The sequence below is a fragment of the Neofelis nebulosa genome, chromosome 9 (genome assembly GCF_028018385.1).
Source record: "Neofelis nebulosa isolate mNeoNeb1 chromosome 9, mNeoNeb1.pri, whole genome shotgun sequence".
NCBI classification, from domain to species: domain Eukaryota; kingdom Metazoa; phylum Chordata; class Mammalia; order Carnivora; family Felidae; genus Neofelis; species Neofelis nebulosa.
The window spans coordinates 49362547-49381011 of NC_080790.1; the positions used below are offsets into that span (position 1 = coordinate 49362547).

Consider the following 18465-nt stretch of genomic DNA (forward strand, 5'->3'; position numbering starts at 1 on the left):
ATCTCCAAAACCACATGTTCACTTCCCACATCCTGTATGTCACAAAGTCACCACCCTCACGTGGAGCATCATTTGAGTGTTTAATGTTTGACATAAAAACATCTGAGAGTCATAGCAAAAATGTGTAAGGGAGGATAATAGCAAAAAAACAAAACAAAACAACCTCTTACAGCTGCATGTGTTTTAGTTGATATTAAATTTGTTAAAGTTGTGTTTCTTTTGCCTTTGAACACATCTTATAAATCTTGGAAGTTTTGTTATAAATCTAGTTAAAGTGTTAAACATTCATTTTCCCTTGTATTTTGGCTAATATTCAATTAGCTCTTAAACATGAGATGGAGTACTTCCTCCTAAATATTTTAACTTTTTCAAACTTAGTGAAATAATCTTACATATTTCCAATTAGTCACAAATTTTGCAAACTTTAAAATCAAATAATCTTAATAATGTAAACTGTACTTATAAAGTTGATTATTAAATTCTCTTAAATATTTCAAATGTAATACACAAATTTAATACATCTGGTTTTCTTAAAACTTCAAATCCCTAACAGGATGACTTATAAGTAGGAGAAACAAAATCTTTCTCAGGACTCGCATAGTTCTGGTAAATCTAATAAATCAAAACTTCTAATTTAGCATATTAAGTTCTCTTAAAGCATTTCAACTTTCTAAGAATTGAACTTACAAGTTCAGTAAATGAGGTTCTTACGAGCCTCTACATATTGACTACAAAACTAATTAGTTAAATCCTCCTAAGTGTTTCAATTAAAATTACAAATGTGGTGAGTCAAATTCTCTAATATATCAGATTCTCATTTCCAACATATTAAAAACAAATCACACACAAGTAACATATACTGATCATAAAGTTCACTACTATACACACACTTCTTATATAGAAATGCCATTTCTTCATCGCCAATTTGATTTTACAAAATGCCTTTCCCACGTTACACAGTTACACAAGCAGCAGTGGCAGAATCATCTTCTCCATAAGGGGCCTCGGAGACTGTGTTGGAGATCGGAATCCAGGTGTGTCTTCCAGGAGCCCAAAGCCCTGAGCCCTTCTCACGGTGGAACTCTGCCTTCTCAGTGCCCACAGAACCCACCCACACCTTACCACTGCAATCGAATAGTTCAATGTGCCCTGCATCTCCTTGGCTTCCTTCAAGTGTTACCCTTCTCCGATTTTCATCTTAACATCTTATCATCTGTGGCCAACAGGCACATGAAAAGATGCTTAACGTCGCTCCTCATCAGGGAAATACAAATCAAAACCACACTCAGATATCACCTCACGCCAGTCAGAGTGGCCAAAATGAACAAATCAGGAGACGATAGATGCTGGAGAGGATGTGGAGAAACGGGAACCCTCTTGCACTGTTGGTGGGAATGCAAACTGGTGCAGCCACTCTGGAAAACAGTGTGGAGTTCCTCAAAAAATTAAAAATAGACCTACCCTATGACCCAGCAGTAGCACTGCTAGGAATTTACCCAAGGGATACAGGAGTACTGATGCATAGGGGCAGTTGTACCCCAATGTTTATAGCAGCACTCTCAACAATAGCCAAATTATGCAAAGAGCCTAAACGTCCATCAACTGATGAATGGATAAAGAAATTGTGGTTTATATACACAGTGGAGTACTACAGGACAATGAGAAAGAACGAAATATGGCCCTTTGTAGCAACGTGGATGGAACTGGAGAGTGTGATGCTAAGTGAAATAAGCCATACAGAGAAAGACAGATACCTTATGTTTTCACTCTTATGTGGATCCTGAGAAACTTAACAGAAACCCATGGGGGAGGGGAAGGAAAAAAAAAAAAGAGGTTAGAGTGGGAGAGAGCCAAAGCATAAGAGACTCTTCAAAACTGAGAACAAAATGAGGGTTGATGGGGGGGTGGGAGGGAGGGGAGGGTGGGTGATGGGTATTGAGGAGGGCACCTTTTGGGATGAGCACTGGGTGTTGTATGGAAACCAATTTGACAATAAATTTCATATATTGAAAAAAAAAGTCTTATCATCTGAATTACATAGATAGAATCATGCAAAACTTCATCCCACCCCAAATTTGCATTCAGTCACTTTGCTACCTGAGTAGAATTAGCTGCATTCCATACTCTCTTATGTTTTTACCTTCTTAATGGACCTCCATTCATTCATACTGGCTCATTGCCATGGATAAAGTGACCAAAAAATCACCATCTGTCCTGGGTCTTTCAGTTTCTTTTTTGAGACTTTGAGGTCATGGAAAATAGGTGTCAGAATTTTTCTGGATGTATCCTGTTTCTTCACATGAATCATCAGAAAATGTGGGGCACCTGGGTGGCTCAGTCGGTTAAGCATCCCACTTCGGCTCAGGCCATGATCTCATGGTTCATGAGTTCGAGCCCCATGTCAGGCTCTGTGCTGACAGCTAGGAGCCTGGACCCTGCTTCAGATTCTGTGTCTCCCTCTCTCTCTATGCTCCTCCCCGCTCATTCTCTGTCTTTCTCAGTCTCTCAAAAATAAATTTTAACAAATTTAAAAAGAAAAGCGCATACCTATCGAAAAAAAAAAAAAAAGGAAAAGTAGTGCCTGTTAGTTTTGACAAACTCAGGCCGCCAGCATGTTTCAGATCTATGCCCAGAGACACTGTGTTCATCCTATATAGAAGTTCATCCTATATAGAAGGTCAACACAGCAGCTTCCATTCCTCTTGGCATGAAGTCTTTGGTGGGAGGGCCTTTCTTCTCAGAGCCTGGAAGGGAACTGGTGCCCTTGCATCCTCCAATTGGATCATGAGATGTTCTTTCTTCAGATGGGTTTTCCTCCGAGGACAGACTCTCATGACTTTTTATAGCTCTAGAAGTGCTGAGTTCCTTTCCCTTCTCTTCCTTCTCAGTGCCCTAGATTTCAGATCATAAAAAATAAGTGGTGCTCTGTTCTTACAGCTTAATTCAGTGCCCTAAGCCGTATATGGACTAACAAGCAGCCACCTTCACAAATCACACTTCTGCCTGAGCTCGTGCAGGAAGGGTGAACAGTCGTGCTAGCTACCCCTCTGCTCTGTCATAGAGTATAATTGAGACACTAATTTTGAAAAGTCTCATGTACACATTTAGTGGCATGTGGGGAGATTAGGAGCATAAGCTTAATACTCACCTTGTACGATTTATTAATTTTATTTTACTGTGGAGAAAGGTCCTCTTGAATAATTAATATGCTCTCGTAAGAGGATTTTTTTGACTCTGAAAATGTTTAAACAAAAGAAAGCCCCACAAACAGCTGAAATACTCTCCCAAATAGTCCCAGGGTGTCAGGGGTGGGAAGGGGGGGCGCTTAAAAATGCCTCACTTCATGATGGGAACTAAAAGGGAAGCAGTCCTGAGGCTGAAATGCAACTAGTTAGCTCAACAACTTATCTGAGCTCTTAAAGAGGAACTTAGACAATAACCTAGAAACCCTATATCCAAATCCTTAAGACCAGTTCCTTTCTCTTTCCAGCTGGCATGATAAGGGGTCTGGAAGTTAATATGTTAAAGACTCAGCTAGAATATGAGCCATATCACAGTCATCAGGGGTTTCCAGTGGCCCAATTAAGGCACTGCCAACCTAAAACCCGGCAAAATGCAAAGAAGGCAAAGATACTATCCTCTTCCCTTCCTGGCCATTTCCCTCAATAATGCTCTAAGTCTGCAAGAAGGTACTCCCTGATCCTGCCTCACAAATGCATGGTCCCAAATTACTGCTCTGTTCTCTTCACAGCCTGATCCAGTTTAGTAAATTGAGTTGAATCAAGGGAAGAGTATTCAATTAAAATCATACTAAGATGGGAATGGTCTGGGCTTCTACCTTCCAAGTTCCATTTGTATTTTAAAATGGGAATGTGTTCATTCTAATCACATACTCCTTTCCAGCTACCTCCTCGTGAGCAGGAAAGAGTATAAAGAACCAAGACAAACAGTCTTGAGGACTGAGTCATATATGCAAGGAGTGCTGGGATTTAGGTACTTCAGGGTATCCAGAGTTTGACTTTTACAACATGGCCCCATGTGTCTACCAAGGAGACTGCTGGGAAGCACAAGGAGCTGTTGTCATGAGCCCGGACTGTTGCTGAAAGACCTTCTCCTGTCACAATTGGAACTGTCTCAGTGCTGCAATCCCTGTGAACTCTGCATTTGTCTTTAGGTGGTGGAAGCTGAATTTGCTTCTGTTCTGTTCTTCATACTTCTTTGCAAGTCACTGATTCTCTTTGATGAATATGTAGCAATTTTGTAGCTTGGATATCGTCATCAGAAGGGACTTTGGGTCATGGTCCCAGCCAGTCCTAAGGGTCTGGTAGGCTGGGGTTCAGGGCAGCAGGGCAGTGAAGTCCTGTTTAGATGGCCAAGATGATTCTTTACCTCTCCAGCATCTTCAGTGGATTTGTGCTGTTTACAAATCCTGGGGTAGGGCCAGGTTTCCAAGAGCTGAGCTTTCTGCTAGCACCTGTCTGGATCCACACTTGACCTAAAGCTCGCATCCCTTTTTCTTTGTCTTTCCTTTCTCCCTTTCTCTCTACACCTGGATCAAAAATCCCTTGCTTATATCCTCTCAACTCCTCTTCAACGGTTTGAAAATTGCATGACTTCAATAAATATCATTGCCTGAAAAATGGAGTTGGAACAGAAAAAAAACAAAAGCTGTTGTGGATAAAACGATTGAAGAGTAGATTTACACAGCAATATTGAAAATGCAAAGTACTGGGGTGCCTGAGTGGCTCAGTTGATTAAGTGTCTGACTTTGGCTCAGGTCGCGATCTCACAGTTCGTGAGTTTGAGCCCTGCATCAGGCTCTGTGCTGACAGCTTGGAGTCCGGAGCCAGACTTCAAATTCTGTGTTTCCTTCTCTTTGCCCCTTCCCCACTCATGCTCTCTCTCTCTCTCTCTCTCTCTCTCTCTCTCTCTCTCTCTCTCTCTCTTTCAAAAATAAACATAAAAAATGTTAAAAATTAAAAAATGCAAAGTTCTATGATTCTGATTAAGCAGATGAGTCCAGAAGGGTCCTGAACATATTCTTTAAGGCTATTTATTTAGGTTTAAGCTTAAGCTACTTTTTAAAAATGGAATGTATTTGACTTATAACACTGTGTAAAATTAAGATATACTTATGCTACTTTTTAAAGAAAAATAACTTACTGTTGAATACTATCTGCACAACTGTAAATTCCCTTTTGATAACATTTAATATATATATTTCTAACACTATAAACCATTATGTATACACTAAGGAGAATTAGCACCTTACAGAAAATAAAGTATGATGAAGAACAAAAGCAAAATCAACCCTCATCTCACTATTGTCAATTCTTAGAAATTATTTCAGTACAGGATTTTTTCCCTATGCATAGGATATTTTACATAACTATACTCCTATGGCATATTTTAAATTATTTTAACATAATAAAGAACATTTGATGTAATTAAATGTTCTTCTAAAAGATCATGTTTTATGGTTACAAAGTATCATAATTTAAATAATGGCTCATCCTGAGGCTTTGTAGTTATTTCTAGCTTTTGCTACAATATATAATTTGTGTGATCAATGTGCTCTAGCTATACTCGAACATGTGCGTGGTTATGAGGATAGATTCTTAGAAGAAAAGTTTGTTCAGAGTGCTGGACATTTAAGCTTTGGCTTCATTTTGCTTACTTCAGAAAGCTTTAGCAAGTTAGTAGCGTGAATCAGAATATACACACCCATTACATGAAAGTGTTTCTTCATATTCCTAACAATTTCAGAAGTATCTTTCCCAATTTAAAAGATTTAAAATGTTATTTATGTTTGCATTTCTTACTAGTGAGATTGGATATTTTTGTATATTTGCTATTCCTTTATATTTTACTTTTTTATGAATAACCTATTCATGACCTTGGAAATTTTCAAATTTAAATCTTCATTTTTAAGTTACATATTGAATTGCAGGAACTGTGTTAAGGATACAACCTTTTTTTTTTTTTATTGCCTTATTTCCTAGTTTTCAGCTGTTGTAGAACTTCTAGAATAGACAGTATTTGGTTATATGCTTTGTTCTATTATTATACTGCTAGATTTGCTTGCTAATATTTTATTTACATTTTAAAATATTTATTTATTTATTTTGAGACAGAGGGAGCACGAGCGTGAGTGGGGAGAGGAGCAGAGAGAGGGGGAGAGAGAGAGAATCCCAAGCTGACAGCACAGAGCCCTATATGAGGCTTGATCTCACAAACTGTGAGATCATGACCTGAGCCAAAATCAGGAGGCAGAGGCTTAATCAACTGAGCCTCCCAGGCACCCCTAATTTATATTTTTGTATCTTTGCTGTAAAGTGCAACTGTCATTTCATTTTTTGGTGCTGTCTTTGCAAGTTTTGGTTTCAGGGCTATGAGGAAATAAGCATTTTCTGAAATGTATTATGTTTTCTGAAATAAATGAACTTGGTGGCAAGAAATATTCCTAGAAGATATTGCTTACAATTCTTTCTCTGTGTAGCCATCACACAGTAGTACAGGGCATTCCCCAGGTCCTCCATGTCAAGCAAAAGAAAAAAGAAATAACACAATAGGTTATTGATTCAGAAAAACAGTGGAAGTAAGGTCTACAAAGTAGTTAACAGATTTTACCCTCTCAGGTTAGGAGTCCCGCCAGCCAATGATATAATAGCAGGGAGAGAACCTAGCCACATTTTTTATGACAATGATCAATGGAAAAGCCAGCCCAAGGAGCAGGAAAGAGCCCAGCAGTGGAGCTTCCTAGCTCGGGAAAGAGGCTGAGCCTCAACGCTCATCTTTTTTTCTGGCACACTACAGAGTATCCCAAGAGAGACACATCCGTGTGGGTAGACACAGATTTTACAAAATTGAGAAAAATATACAGATAAGCAAAATGGAGCAGCACAGACTTTTTCAGCTTGGATATGCATTTTATAAGATTTTTAACAAGACCGTGATTAATAAAATGGCTTATTTAAGGACCTCAGTAATTAGCATTTTAGAGGGAAAAATAAAAATTGCAGTTTAAAAGAATTAAGCTTTATCTTTTCAAAAAAATTTTTTTTAAATGTTTTATTTATTTTTGAGAGAGAGAGAGAGAGACAGAGCACGAGTGGGGGAGGAGCAGAGACAGAGGGAGACACAGAATCCGAAACAGGCTCCAGGCTCTGAGCTGTCAGCTCAGAGCCCAATGCGGGGCTTGAACTCACAAACTGTGAGATCATAACCTGAGCTGAAGCTGGACACTCAACCAACTGAGCCACCCAGGCGCCCGAAGCTTTATCTTTAAAATATCCGGTTTTATTTTTTCCAGATTCTCCCTTCCTATAAGCAATATGAATAAGGCAAACAAAGAGATACTATCAAAGAAGTATAAATAAATCTTGTTTTGTGGCTTAAAAAATCATTATATATACAGTTTGTTGGTTTCTAACATGTTGTTATTAATGTAAATTGATTGGGGAAACATTTCATTTCATCACATAACAAAACAATCATTTTTATGTTCCATTAACACTGAACTCTCTCATGCTGTGTAGATGTAGATCTAAATATTTATAGAGTCAGTACCATACATACTTCTTTTTAAAGTTTTTATTTAAATTCCAGTTGGTTAATATGCAGTGTAATATTATTTTAGGTTACAATATAGTAATGGATTCACCACTTCCATACAACACCCAGTGCTCATCACATGTGTGCTCCTTAATCCCCATCACCTATTTCACCCATCTCCCCACCCACCTCCTTTGGGGTAGCCATCAATTTTTTCCCTAGAGTTAAGAGTCTGTTTCTTAACTGCCTCTATCTCTCATTTTTTCCCCTTTTCTTGTTTGTTTTGTTTCTTAAATTCTACCTATGAGTGAAATATGTTATTTGTCTTTCTCTGACTGACTTATTTTGCTTAGCATAATACTCTCAAAATAAAAGGCTTCTGTACAGCTAAGAAAGCAGTCAACAAAACTAAAGGGAAACCAATGGAATGGGAAAAGATATTTGCAAATAACATATCTAATAAAAGGTTAGTTTCTAAAATACATAAAGAACTTATAAAACTCTATACCTAAAAAACAAATAGTCCATTTAAAAAATGGACAGAAGACATGAATGGACATTTTTCCAAAGAAGACATACAAATGACCAACTGACACATAAAAGATGCTCAACATCACTGATCATCAGGGAAATGCAAATCAAAGCTACAATATGAGATATCACCTCACACCAGTCAGAATGGCTAAAATCAACAGCACAAGAACAACAGGAGTTGGCGAGGTTGTGGAGAAAGGGGGACCCTCTTTCACTGTTGGTAGGAATGCAAACTGATGCAGCCACTCTAGAAAACACATAGAGGTTCCTCAGAAAGTTAAAAATAGCAGTACCCTACAATCCAGCAATTGCACCAGTAGGTATTTACCAAAAAACACAAAAATACTAAATCAAAGGGATACATACACCCCAGTGTTTATAGCAGCATTATCTATAATAGCCAAATTACAGAAATAGCCCAAGTGTCCATTGACTGATGAATGAGTAAAGAAGATATGATCTATGTCTACATCTATATTTATACCCATATCTATATATATTGGAGTATTATACTCAACCATAAAAAATCCTGCCATTTGCAATGACATGGATGGAGCTAAAGAATATTTTGCTAAGTGAAATACCGTACATACTTGGGCTCCAGGGATACAGTGGTCAGCAAGAATCAAACCTGATCTCTGCCCTCAAACAGATATTAATAAGACATTAATCCACTGATTATTCAAATCAGTGTGCAATTACAAAGTGTCCTAACAGCTATTAAAGAATATTAAGGGGCGCCTGGGTGGCGCAGTCGGTTAAGCGTCCGACTTCAGCCAGGTCACGATCTCGCGGTCCGTGAGTTCGAGCCCCGCGTCAGGCTCTGGGCTGATGGCTCGGAGCCTGGAGCCTGTTTCCGATTCTGTGTCTCCCTCTCTCTCTGCCCCTCCCCCGTTCATGCTCTGTCTCTCTCTGTCCCAAAAATAAATAAAAAACGTTGAAAAAAAAATTAAAAAAAAAATAAATAAATAAATAAATAAATAAAGAATATTAATATTACAAGAGTATATAAAAATTCACTTAGTGTGAATGGTTTGGGGCTGAGATCTAAAGGATGAGTAGGAATTAGGAAGAGCAGAGTGGCAGACACTGGGTTGGTTACACAAAAGCCATTTACAGCCCCCTTCTTTCCCATCCTCTACTAGAGATATTGTCAATGTCATAGTCTTACTTGAAGGGAGCATTGGTCATATGACAAAGTTTTGGCCAGTGGGGTGCAGGAGAAAGTCTCTAGATCGAACTTCTCTGCTTGAACAAAAAGGCACTGTCTACAAGGAAAAACACTTTTTTTTTTTTAACTCTTTGCTCTCTCCCCTTCTTCCTCTCTAGAACCGGTTCAAGAGACCTGGATGTTAGCAGCACATTTTACCTATGAGAACAACCCTTACACACTAAGGATTGTGGTTCAGAAAGTTAGAAAGTGCCTAGAGCCCTGAGCATATCACTGACCCACATACCAGCCCTAAACTACCTTACCTGGCTTTGGCCTTCTTGTTATGAAAAACAATGAAACCTCTATTTCTTTAAGCCCACGATAAACAGAGGGAAGTTGTGTGGAGGGGAAAGAGTTTAGAAAAGTTAACTGCATTTATGAAGACCCTGGGCAAGAGGAAGTATGATACATTAGAAAAGCCAATGTTTTCCATTTACGCTTGCCATTTTTCATATTTCAAATTTATCCATGGATAAAATTAAAAGAAAATGGGAGAAACATAAAATTGTAATTGATGAGCACTATGGTAATTTATTACCACCACAACTATTAATGGAGTCTCAGTAATAAAAGAAGCTCCCTGCAGGCTGTGGGGCAGACAAAATAGGCAGAGAGTTATTGGAAATGCTCACTGTAAGTCTACCCTTTATTTCCTGCTCAGCAGAGCAAATGCATGAGTGACATGAACATAGGGATAATGTTGCATCCATTTCTGTTTACTTTCCATAATCTCAATATTTGATATTATATGAGGAATAATAAATTGATTATTCAGACAGTTAAGAAACAATGGGCTGTATTTTTAAAAATTATTTCTTAGGTATTTTTCTAAGGAATTTGGGAAAGCAGTATTTCAAAGTGACCCCTCAATCTTTTATATAACTATAAATCCATATTTGTTTTTGAGGTTGGCAAAATTAATGGCAGTCTGGAGGATGTTCTAGAGTGGGGAAAAGAACTATTGGTAGGGATACCAAATAGGAAGTTATTATAATATTGAGGTAAAATATTATTAGAACTATGGGACTGGAGAAACCAGATTCCAGAGATTTTAGGGTGGCATTGTAAAATGTTGCGGGCTATTCAATGTTTAGAAGGGAGTAGGAGTTGAAAATGAAGGATAGGAAGAAATCGAGGCTTCTCTCAGTTTACTAACTTGGGAGAACAGGTAGATGGATAGTTAAATCATGAATACAGGAGGGAGAGCAGGTTAGGAAAGAGTATCTACATACCAACTGTAGAACATCTCCATATACACTGTAAACATTCAATAGCTATCTATTGAGTCCCTGTTGTATCAGTTATCCATTGTCATGGTAGTGCCATGTAACAAACAACCATAAGATCTCAGGGGTGTAAAACAATAAGCAATTGTCTAGTTCATTAGTCTGAAACACTCAGTTGATTTGGCCTAGGCGTGTCTGGATTTTGGCTGGGTTCATTCACATGTCTTGGGGCAGTGAGCTGCCAACTGATTAAGCTGGCCTCAGCAAAGATGATGGGCAGCTCAGCTGTGCTCCATGTGTCTTTCATCCTTCCACAGACTAGCCAAGGTATGTCTTTATGGCAATGGCAAAGATACAAAAGGTAAACAGACACATGCAAGCACTTTTCCAGTCTATTTTTGTGTCACATCTACTAATGCCCCACTGGGCAAAACAAGCCCTCAGAAGAAACCAGATTCATACTTAGGGAACCAAAGTCCATCTGTTTAGGGCAAGGATATAGTAAGGAATAAGTAGTTGATACCATTAGTGCAATTAATCTGTATGTGAACTGTGTGCCAGGCACTGTTCTAGACTCCGAGGATACAATAGAGAACAACAACAAAAAGTCTTTATTCTCTATTTAGAGATATATGCAATAAACAAGCTAAAAAATATGTAATTTTGAATACTATGAACTTCTTTAATGAAAAGGATAAGAGGATAGAGAGTGGTGAAAAGTAGTGTGGTATGATGATCTTGAAAATGGACTTCCTAGGTACAAGGACAGCTAGACTTAAAAGCCCTGAGGCAAGAATGGGTTTGGCAATAAAACCTGGGTGAGAGGGGATGGGAGTGAGTCTGGAAGAAAGGCCAATGAAATTAGATAAGAAAGCCATGTAGATCACATGTATTAGTGAGGGTAGGCTATGATGGGCTGCAGTAACAAGCAAACCCCCAGATCGCAATGGCTTAATACACAGTTTGTTTATTACTCACTCTAAGTCTACTACAGGTTCAATTTCTTTGCTGGGAAGCCCCCTGAAAACAATACTTGGTCACGGGCTGTTTCCATCTTGTGGCTTAGCCATCACAACCTGAGCAGCTCAGTTGCTACATTAAAGGAAGAAAGAGGTGAGGCCACATGGGAGCTTTAACCCGACCCAGTCCAGGGGTAATACAGACACTGTCTCCTCAAAATCCATTAGCAATAACTAGTCATATGGTCAGGTCCAACTGCATGGGCTCCAGAAAATGTGGGAGAGCAAATGAATGTTCAGTGAGCATTAAAAGTTTCTGCCACAGCAACATAAATTTGCTTTTCATTCTATATGTGATGATAAGTCATTAGAAGATAAGAAGCAGGGAAGGAGCATGATCATATCTGTAATTTTAAAAGATCATATGGCAGTCATGTGGAGAATAGAGAGTAGAGAGGCAAATGTGGAAGAAGGGTGACCAGTTAAGAGCTCTCCTGTGGTGACCCCAGGAGGGAGATGATGGTGACTTAACCTAGGGTATAATGATAGGGGTGGTAATTGATCAGATTTGAGATATGTTTTGAAAGTAGAACAAATGATTTACTGGTGGAGTAGATGTGGGATAAAAGAGAAAAGCAATCGAGAATCACTCCTGGTCTTGAGACTAAGCAGCTTGGAGAATGGTGATTTAATTTACTAAGATGGAGGAAGAATGGAGAAGAAATAGGTTCAGAAGAAGAAATCAGGAATGATTTTGGCCCTGATAAGTTTGAAAAAGGTAGCAGACAGACAAGTGGAGATACTGAGTGAACTGACAGTTGATTTTTTTTACTTTATTTTATTTTATTTTATTTTAACTGAGGTATAATTGACACGTAACATTATATTAGTTTCAGGTGTATAACAATGATTTAATATTTTTATATATTGCAAAATGATCACCACACTAAATCTAGTTATTTCTGTTAGCATTCGAAGTTACAAAACAATGTTTTTCTTGTGGTGAGAACTTTTAAGATCCACTCTCTTAGCAACTTTCTAATATGCAATACAGTATTATTAACTATAGTCACTGTCCTGTCCATTACATCCCTGTGCCTTAGTTATTTTATAGCTGGAAGCCTGTACCTTTTGACTCCCTTCACTCATTTTACCTATCCCTCATACCCTACCCCTGGCAGCCACCATCTGTACTCTGTATTTATGAGTTTGAGAGTTTTTCAGTTTTGCTTTTGTTTTAGCTCCATATATAAGTGAGAACATATGGTATTGGTCTTTCTCTGTCTGGCTTGTTTCACCTAGTATAATCCCCTTGAGGTCTGTCTGTGTTGTCACAAATGGCAATATTTTATTCTTTTTTTATTGCTGAATAATACTCGTGTGTGTGTGTGTGTGTGCGTGTGTGTGTGTGTGTGTGTCTTCTTTATCCATTCATCCACTGATGGGACACAGGTTGTTTCCACATCTTGGCTGTTCTAAATAACCTTGCAGTGAACATGGGGGTGCATATATCTTTCCAAATTAGTGTGTTTATTTTCTTTGGCTAAACACCCAGAAGAAGCTAGATCATATGTAGTTCTATTTTTAATTTTTTTGAGGAACTTCTGCACTGTTTTCCATAGTGGCTGCACCAGTTTACATTTCCACCAACAGTGCCTGAGGGTTCCTTTTTCTCCACATCCTCACCAACATTTGTTATGTATTGTCTTTTTGATAATAGTTATTCTAACAGGTACAAGGTAGTATCTCATGGTGCTTTTGATTTGCACTTTCCTGATGATTAGTGATGTTGAGCATCTTTTCATGTACCTGTTGGCCACCTGTATGTCTTGTTTGGACTGACAGTTGATTTTTAAATCTGAACTTCAGAAAGACAGGTAAGGGCTGGGATACAAATGTGCGAGTCATTAGCATATACTTAGGAGCTATATACAACCACCTAGTGGAAAAAGCAATAGAGAATATTGCCACAGATTGAGCCCTAGGGAACTCTTAATTTAGAAAAGCAGGAAAGAAGAGTAGGAAGTAGCAAATATGACCAAGAAGGAATAGCCAGTGAATTAAAAGAACTATTAAGTGAGGTATTGTGGAAGCTAAATAAGAAAGCTTTTCAGGAAGGAAGAAGTGCCTCCAGTGTCATAAATTGCTGAGAGGTTAAGCAAGATGAGGGTCAAGGATTTGACAAGATGAGATCAGCATTGACCTTGACAAAAGAAGCTTTAGTAAAGTGGTGGAGATTGGCTGGGATAGGCTGACAGAAGACTGTGAGGGGAAAAGAGAGTTATAAGTGGGAGAAGAGGAAAAGCTTCGTAGGCAGAAAGGACATAAGTTTAAGGAAGGATTTTTTTTTAAGGGGAAATTACAGCATGTATGTATTGTGATAAGTATGGGGCAATTGAAAGAGAAATTTATGATACTGGTGAGTGGAGTGGAGAACATAGGAGCAAAGTTTTTGAGTGTGCAAATGGGTATATGTCCAAATATGGCCTTTAAAAGGAGGTGAGACCATACACAGTGGCCAGAAGAACAATGGACATATGGGTAGAGGAAAAGATAGGCTGGTAGATCTGATGATAAAATCAGATAATTCATTTTTATTGCTTCTATGTTTCCCAGAAAATAAAAATCAAGGTCATCAGCTGACAGTGAGAAGGAGGAAGTGTTAGGGGTAGAGAAGAGGGGAGAAGCTCTGAAATAGTCTTGTTGCAGAGCTGAAGAGTGAAGTGACTATAAAATACTTTACGATGGTTGAGCAATACAGAAGGGCCACTTGAGATTTGTGAATTGACAGAAAGTTTAAAGACCAGTCAACATAATGTGTGTTTTTCTATAATGCAGGCTTAGAGATTATTAGCACTGGGTTTTGTCATATGGATGAAATGGGGAGAGGGAGGAAAATGGAGTCAAGGGTCTATGCAAGGAGGGACCACAGGGGCGAACCATGGGGTCCTAGCTAGAGGAATAGAGAAGCAAGAATATGAGGGGTGATAGGTAATAAAAAGTGGTAAGATCGAGGAGCTGGAGATCCTAATGAGTACTAACAGTTGTTGGACTTGGAGTACAAGAGGGCATGAACTGAAAAGATAGGAGGTGATAGAGAGTAAGAGGTTTGAAGTAGAAATTTTGGAAATTATGTAGTTACTAGGGATGACACAGGTAATGATTCACCATGAGAGTGGAAGGTTGGAGGCAAGTGGAGGAAAACATAACAGGAAGTGAAGAAGTCAAGGAAGTGAGTCAGGGAGTTGGATTGATCATGTTTGTGTATATCACAGTCCCCAAAAGTGAAGACAGGGACAATGATGGGAGCATAGCTAAAATCTCCAAAGGATGAAGGAGAATGAGCAGTAGATGAGTCAGCAAGTGGCTACAACAAGTGTAGTCCATTATCATGTATCAAAGATGCATGGAGCTTAAAAGATAAAGAAGGAATAATGGTCTAGAAGTGGAATGAGGACAGTGTGCACATCTGCCCTTGGTCTGGCTCTGTGGTGCGTGGACTCTGGAGGAAGCACAACGCACTTAAGACTACTACAGTAGTGGACGTGGTATTCTGAAACAGCCAAGTTGCAGGTAGCAAAAGGTGAAGGGAACCTTTGAAGAAGAGGTGAGGATTTTGTTGATGACGGACTATGTGTTCCATAGGAATGGCAGGGTGGGAGGGTGCATCAGACTAGGAAAATGTTTTGAGCTATATTGGAGATAAGAGCCAGGGTGGTAGCTCTTGATGAGAGAAGCTCAGACCTTGGATGGTGGTCAGACACACAGAAGTAGGGAGCGATGGTTTTGGTCATGGCCATCATTATGAGGAAGGTCCATAGTGTTCCTAATTAGAGCACCAATGGGGAACCATTGGTACTGGAAACTGAGACATCTTGTAGTGGCTCTTGAAGGTCTGGGGGACTCCTTTAGAGGTTTTTCCTAGAATTTTCATGATCTTGGGAGTAGAGTGTGTACCAGAACTATAGAATATGTCATGGGGGGCTTGCTTGATGCCATTAGCAAGAATTGGTCCAGTAGGGTTTTGAAGGAGATTGAAGGGAGTAAAATCCAATGCATAGATAGCATTGACCTGGAAGAAAGAGACTTCTTCAAATGAAAGGGGCAGTAGAATCTGACATGCACACATCAGACTCAATGCTCTACTTTTTTACAACGAATATTTTGTAATGTCCCCTTTACTATTTAGAAATAAAATTCATAGATATTATAATCTAGCTATACATATATTTTCAAGGGAAAAAATCAATACAATGTCCTAAGTATATTATAAAAGAGAAAGAAGAAGCAGTTTATAATAAATTAATATGTATTTCAATATGGAAATGCTCAGGCATACAACATGAAGATACAAGATGAGTATGCTAAGCTTATGCCTTTATTTCAAATAAAGAGAATGTGACAGGAACAGATGCAGGCAGATGCAGCAGCGGGGTTTCTTTTTTGACTTTTGTTTGTTTGTTTGTTTTGGCAATTCAAATACTGTGCGCCATGCTTCTGTCAGTGTCACGATGTTTGACATGGGAAAAAGGATAAATTCTTGGTCATGAAAAAAGCAAAAGATAATCTTCTCTTAATTCTACGGCAGTCTCCTAGAAAATTTAGGATATTTTTTAAGTTCGAGAATACTCTTTATGTTATCCCCCAAGAAGTCCACATCGTAACCCCTGGAACGTGTGAATATGTCACCTTATGTGGCACCAAGGATTTTGCAGGTGTGATTAAATTAAGGGCCTTGAGGTGAGGAGTTTGTCCGGGGCTATGTGGTTGTAGTCAGAAGGGCTTTATAAAGAAAATGGGAGGCAGAAGGGTCAAAGTTGAGAGAGAGCTGAAGATGCCAGGGTGCTCATTTTGAAGCTGGAGGAACAGGCCATGAGGCAAGGAATGCAAGCAGCCTCTGGAGGCTGGACATGACAAGGGAATGAATCCTCCCCTGGAGTCCCCAGGAGAAACAGCCTGCTGACACCTTGATTTCAGTACAGCAAAACCCACTTCAGACATCTGATCTCTAGACTTGTAAAATAATAAATTTGTATCACTTTAAGTAATAGGAAATTAATTTACTTTATATAAAACTCAACGCTAGGTTCTGGATTTGGATAATTATAAGTAGGTTTTTTTTACCTGCATGACTGTCTGGAGAGGCAGCCAATGATCATTTGGAATGTGGGACAGTATTCCTTTGTGCAGGGCCATACCACCCAGGGCAGGACAACCAGCATTCCTGGCCCCCACAGCTAAACGCCAGCAGCACCCTGGAGTTACTGCGACAACCAAAACAAATACTCACTTTACAAAAGAAAGTACCCATTATCTAGAAGCAAGGAAAGCTGGGCATTCATATCTGAGGACTTCTTTGAGCTAGAAATGCAGTTTCAAAGATGCTTTCATGGACTTTTAGTTACTTGGCACACAGTCACCTCAAAGCAGACACTGTTTCAGAGTAAAGGTCAATAAACTATCAGAATTCTGACTGATCAATAAAGACTCCTTAATGATTTCTTAAAAGCCTGTGTTGAGTCCCTCCTCCTCCCCTCCCCTTGAAACGGTCTGAGAATAGAACTTCCACTGGATCATAGAAGCCATCCCCATCCAGAACCTTTTAGTTTCCCAGGGAAGTGTCTTTAATGGAAATCCCGAACCATTTATAAAAATTCACAAGTGGGGAGAATTAATTCAGTTTAAATGGCAAAGAAGAAGAAAGGAGTCATTCTTCTTTCAGTCTCCATTACTATGGATTATGGAGAAAAAAAGGAATCTTCTTTTATATAATACCTCTTCCTCCCTCAGCAGCCATTTGTTATCTGCAAAAGTGATGCATACTTAGCAACTGTTTCCAGAAGAAAAATGTTAGGAAACAATACATGATAGACCTCTGTGTTACGTGGATGTAATACATCAGTGCCATTCAAGGGTCCACTGGGGGATTTCAGCATGACTTGGAAAGAAAGGAACACAGAATTCAGAGGGGTAATGCACATGTTGGGAGCCAAGACACGGAAGTCTTTGGGTTGGTGGTATAGCATAGGAGTGGGAGAGGAGTCAAGACAAGAGAGTGATTGCTTTGTTCCTGAGTTCCTGAGCCACGGTGCTGTAATTAGCCCTCACCAGAGAGACTAGGCACCATCATATTGTTTAGCACATCAGGCGTCTGTCCTGCTGGAAGGTCACATGGCTCCAAAGAATGGAGCAGGTAAAGACAGCTCATTACAGAACTGTTCTTTGCATAAGAACAGGAAGGTCTAATTTCTGCCTTTCTCTATACTTAAGAATATAGTTTGATCATTACCAAGTCAGAGGATGTTCCTTTTGGTGAGGGAGAAGTATGATGAATATTCCTTCAAATTAAAAGAGTAGATAATTATTGTATAATTAGACAAGACTTCACTTTATGATTTGCTCTGTGCTCACCCCTATGTGAAGGTTAGAAAAATAATTGTTTTATGCTGGTTTTGCCTGGCTCGTTACGGAGAAGAAGTCAGCTGCTAAATCCCTCCTTCATCTTTCACACTCCTTGAGTTCAACCAAATCAGAAGCCAACTTCCTAAGTGAAAAGTGACCTTTATTTATTATTCATGATTTAATAAATAACCCAAAGAGAGCAGTAAAACAACCCTGAACAATAAAGCGTAGTAGATAACAACAAAAGCAAAAATAAACAAGTGAAACTATATCTTACTAACAAGCTTTTGCACCAAAAGGAAACCATCAACAAAATAAAATGGAAACCTCCTGGATGGGAGAAAATATTTGCAAACCTATAATATGAGCTAATAACCAAAATGTATTTTTTAAAACTTATGCAAATCAATAGCAAAAACAAAAACAATCTGATATAAAAATGGACAGAAAATCCAAAGACATCCAGATGGCTAACAGGCACATGAAAAGATGCTTAATGTCACGAATCATCAAGGAAATACAAATCAAAACCACCATGAGATACACACAGTCAGAATGACTAGTATCAAAAAGATAA

At 38.9% G+C, this 18465-nt stretch overlaps 2 protein-coding genes across 2 annotated transcripts in view; one reads left to right on the forward strand and one right to left on the reverse strand.

Moving 5' to 3' along the window:
• POLE4 (DNA polymerase epsilon 4, accessory subunit) overlaps positions 1-18465 on the reverse strand; it is a 282794-nt gene that overhangs the window by 47348 nt on the left and 216981 nt on the right. The window lies entirely within an intron of this gene.
• The window catches only part of TACR1 (tachykinin receptor 1), a 142212-nt gene that overhangs the window by 10380 nt on the left and 113367 nt on the right, over positions 1-18465 (forward strand). The window lies entirely within an intron of this gene.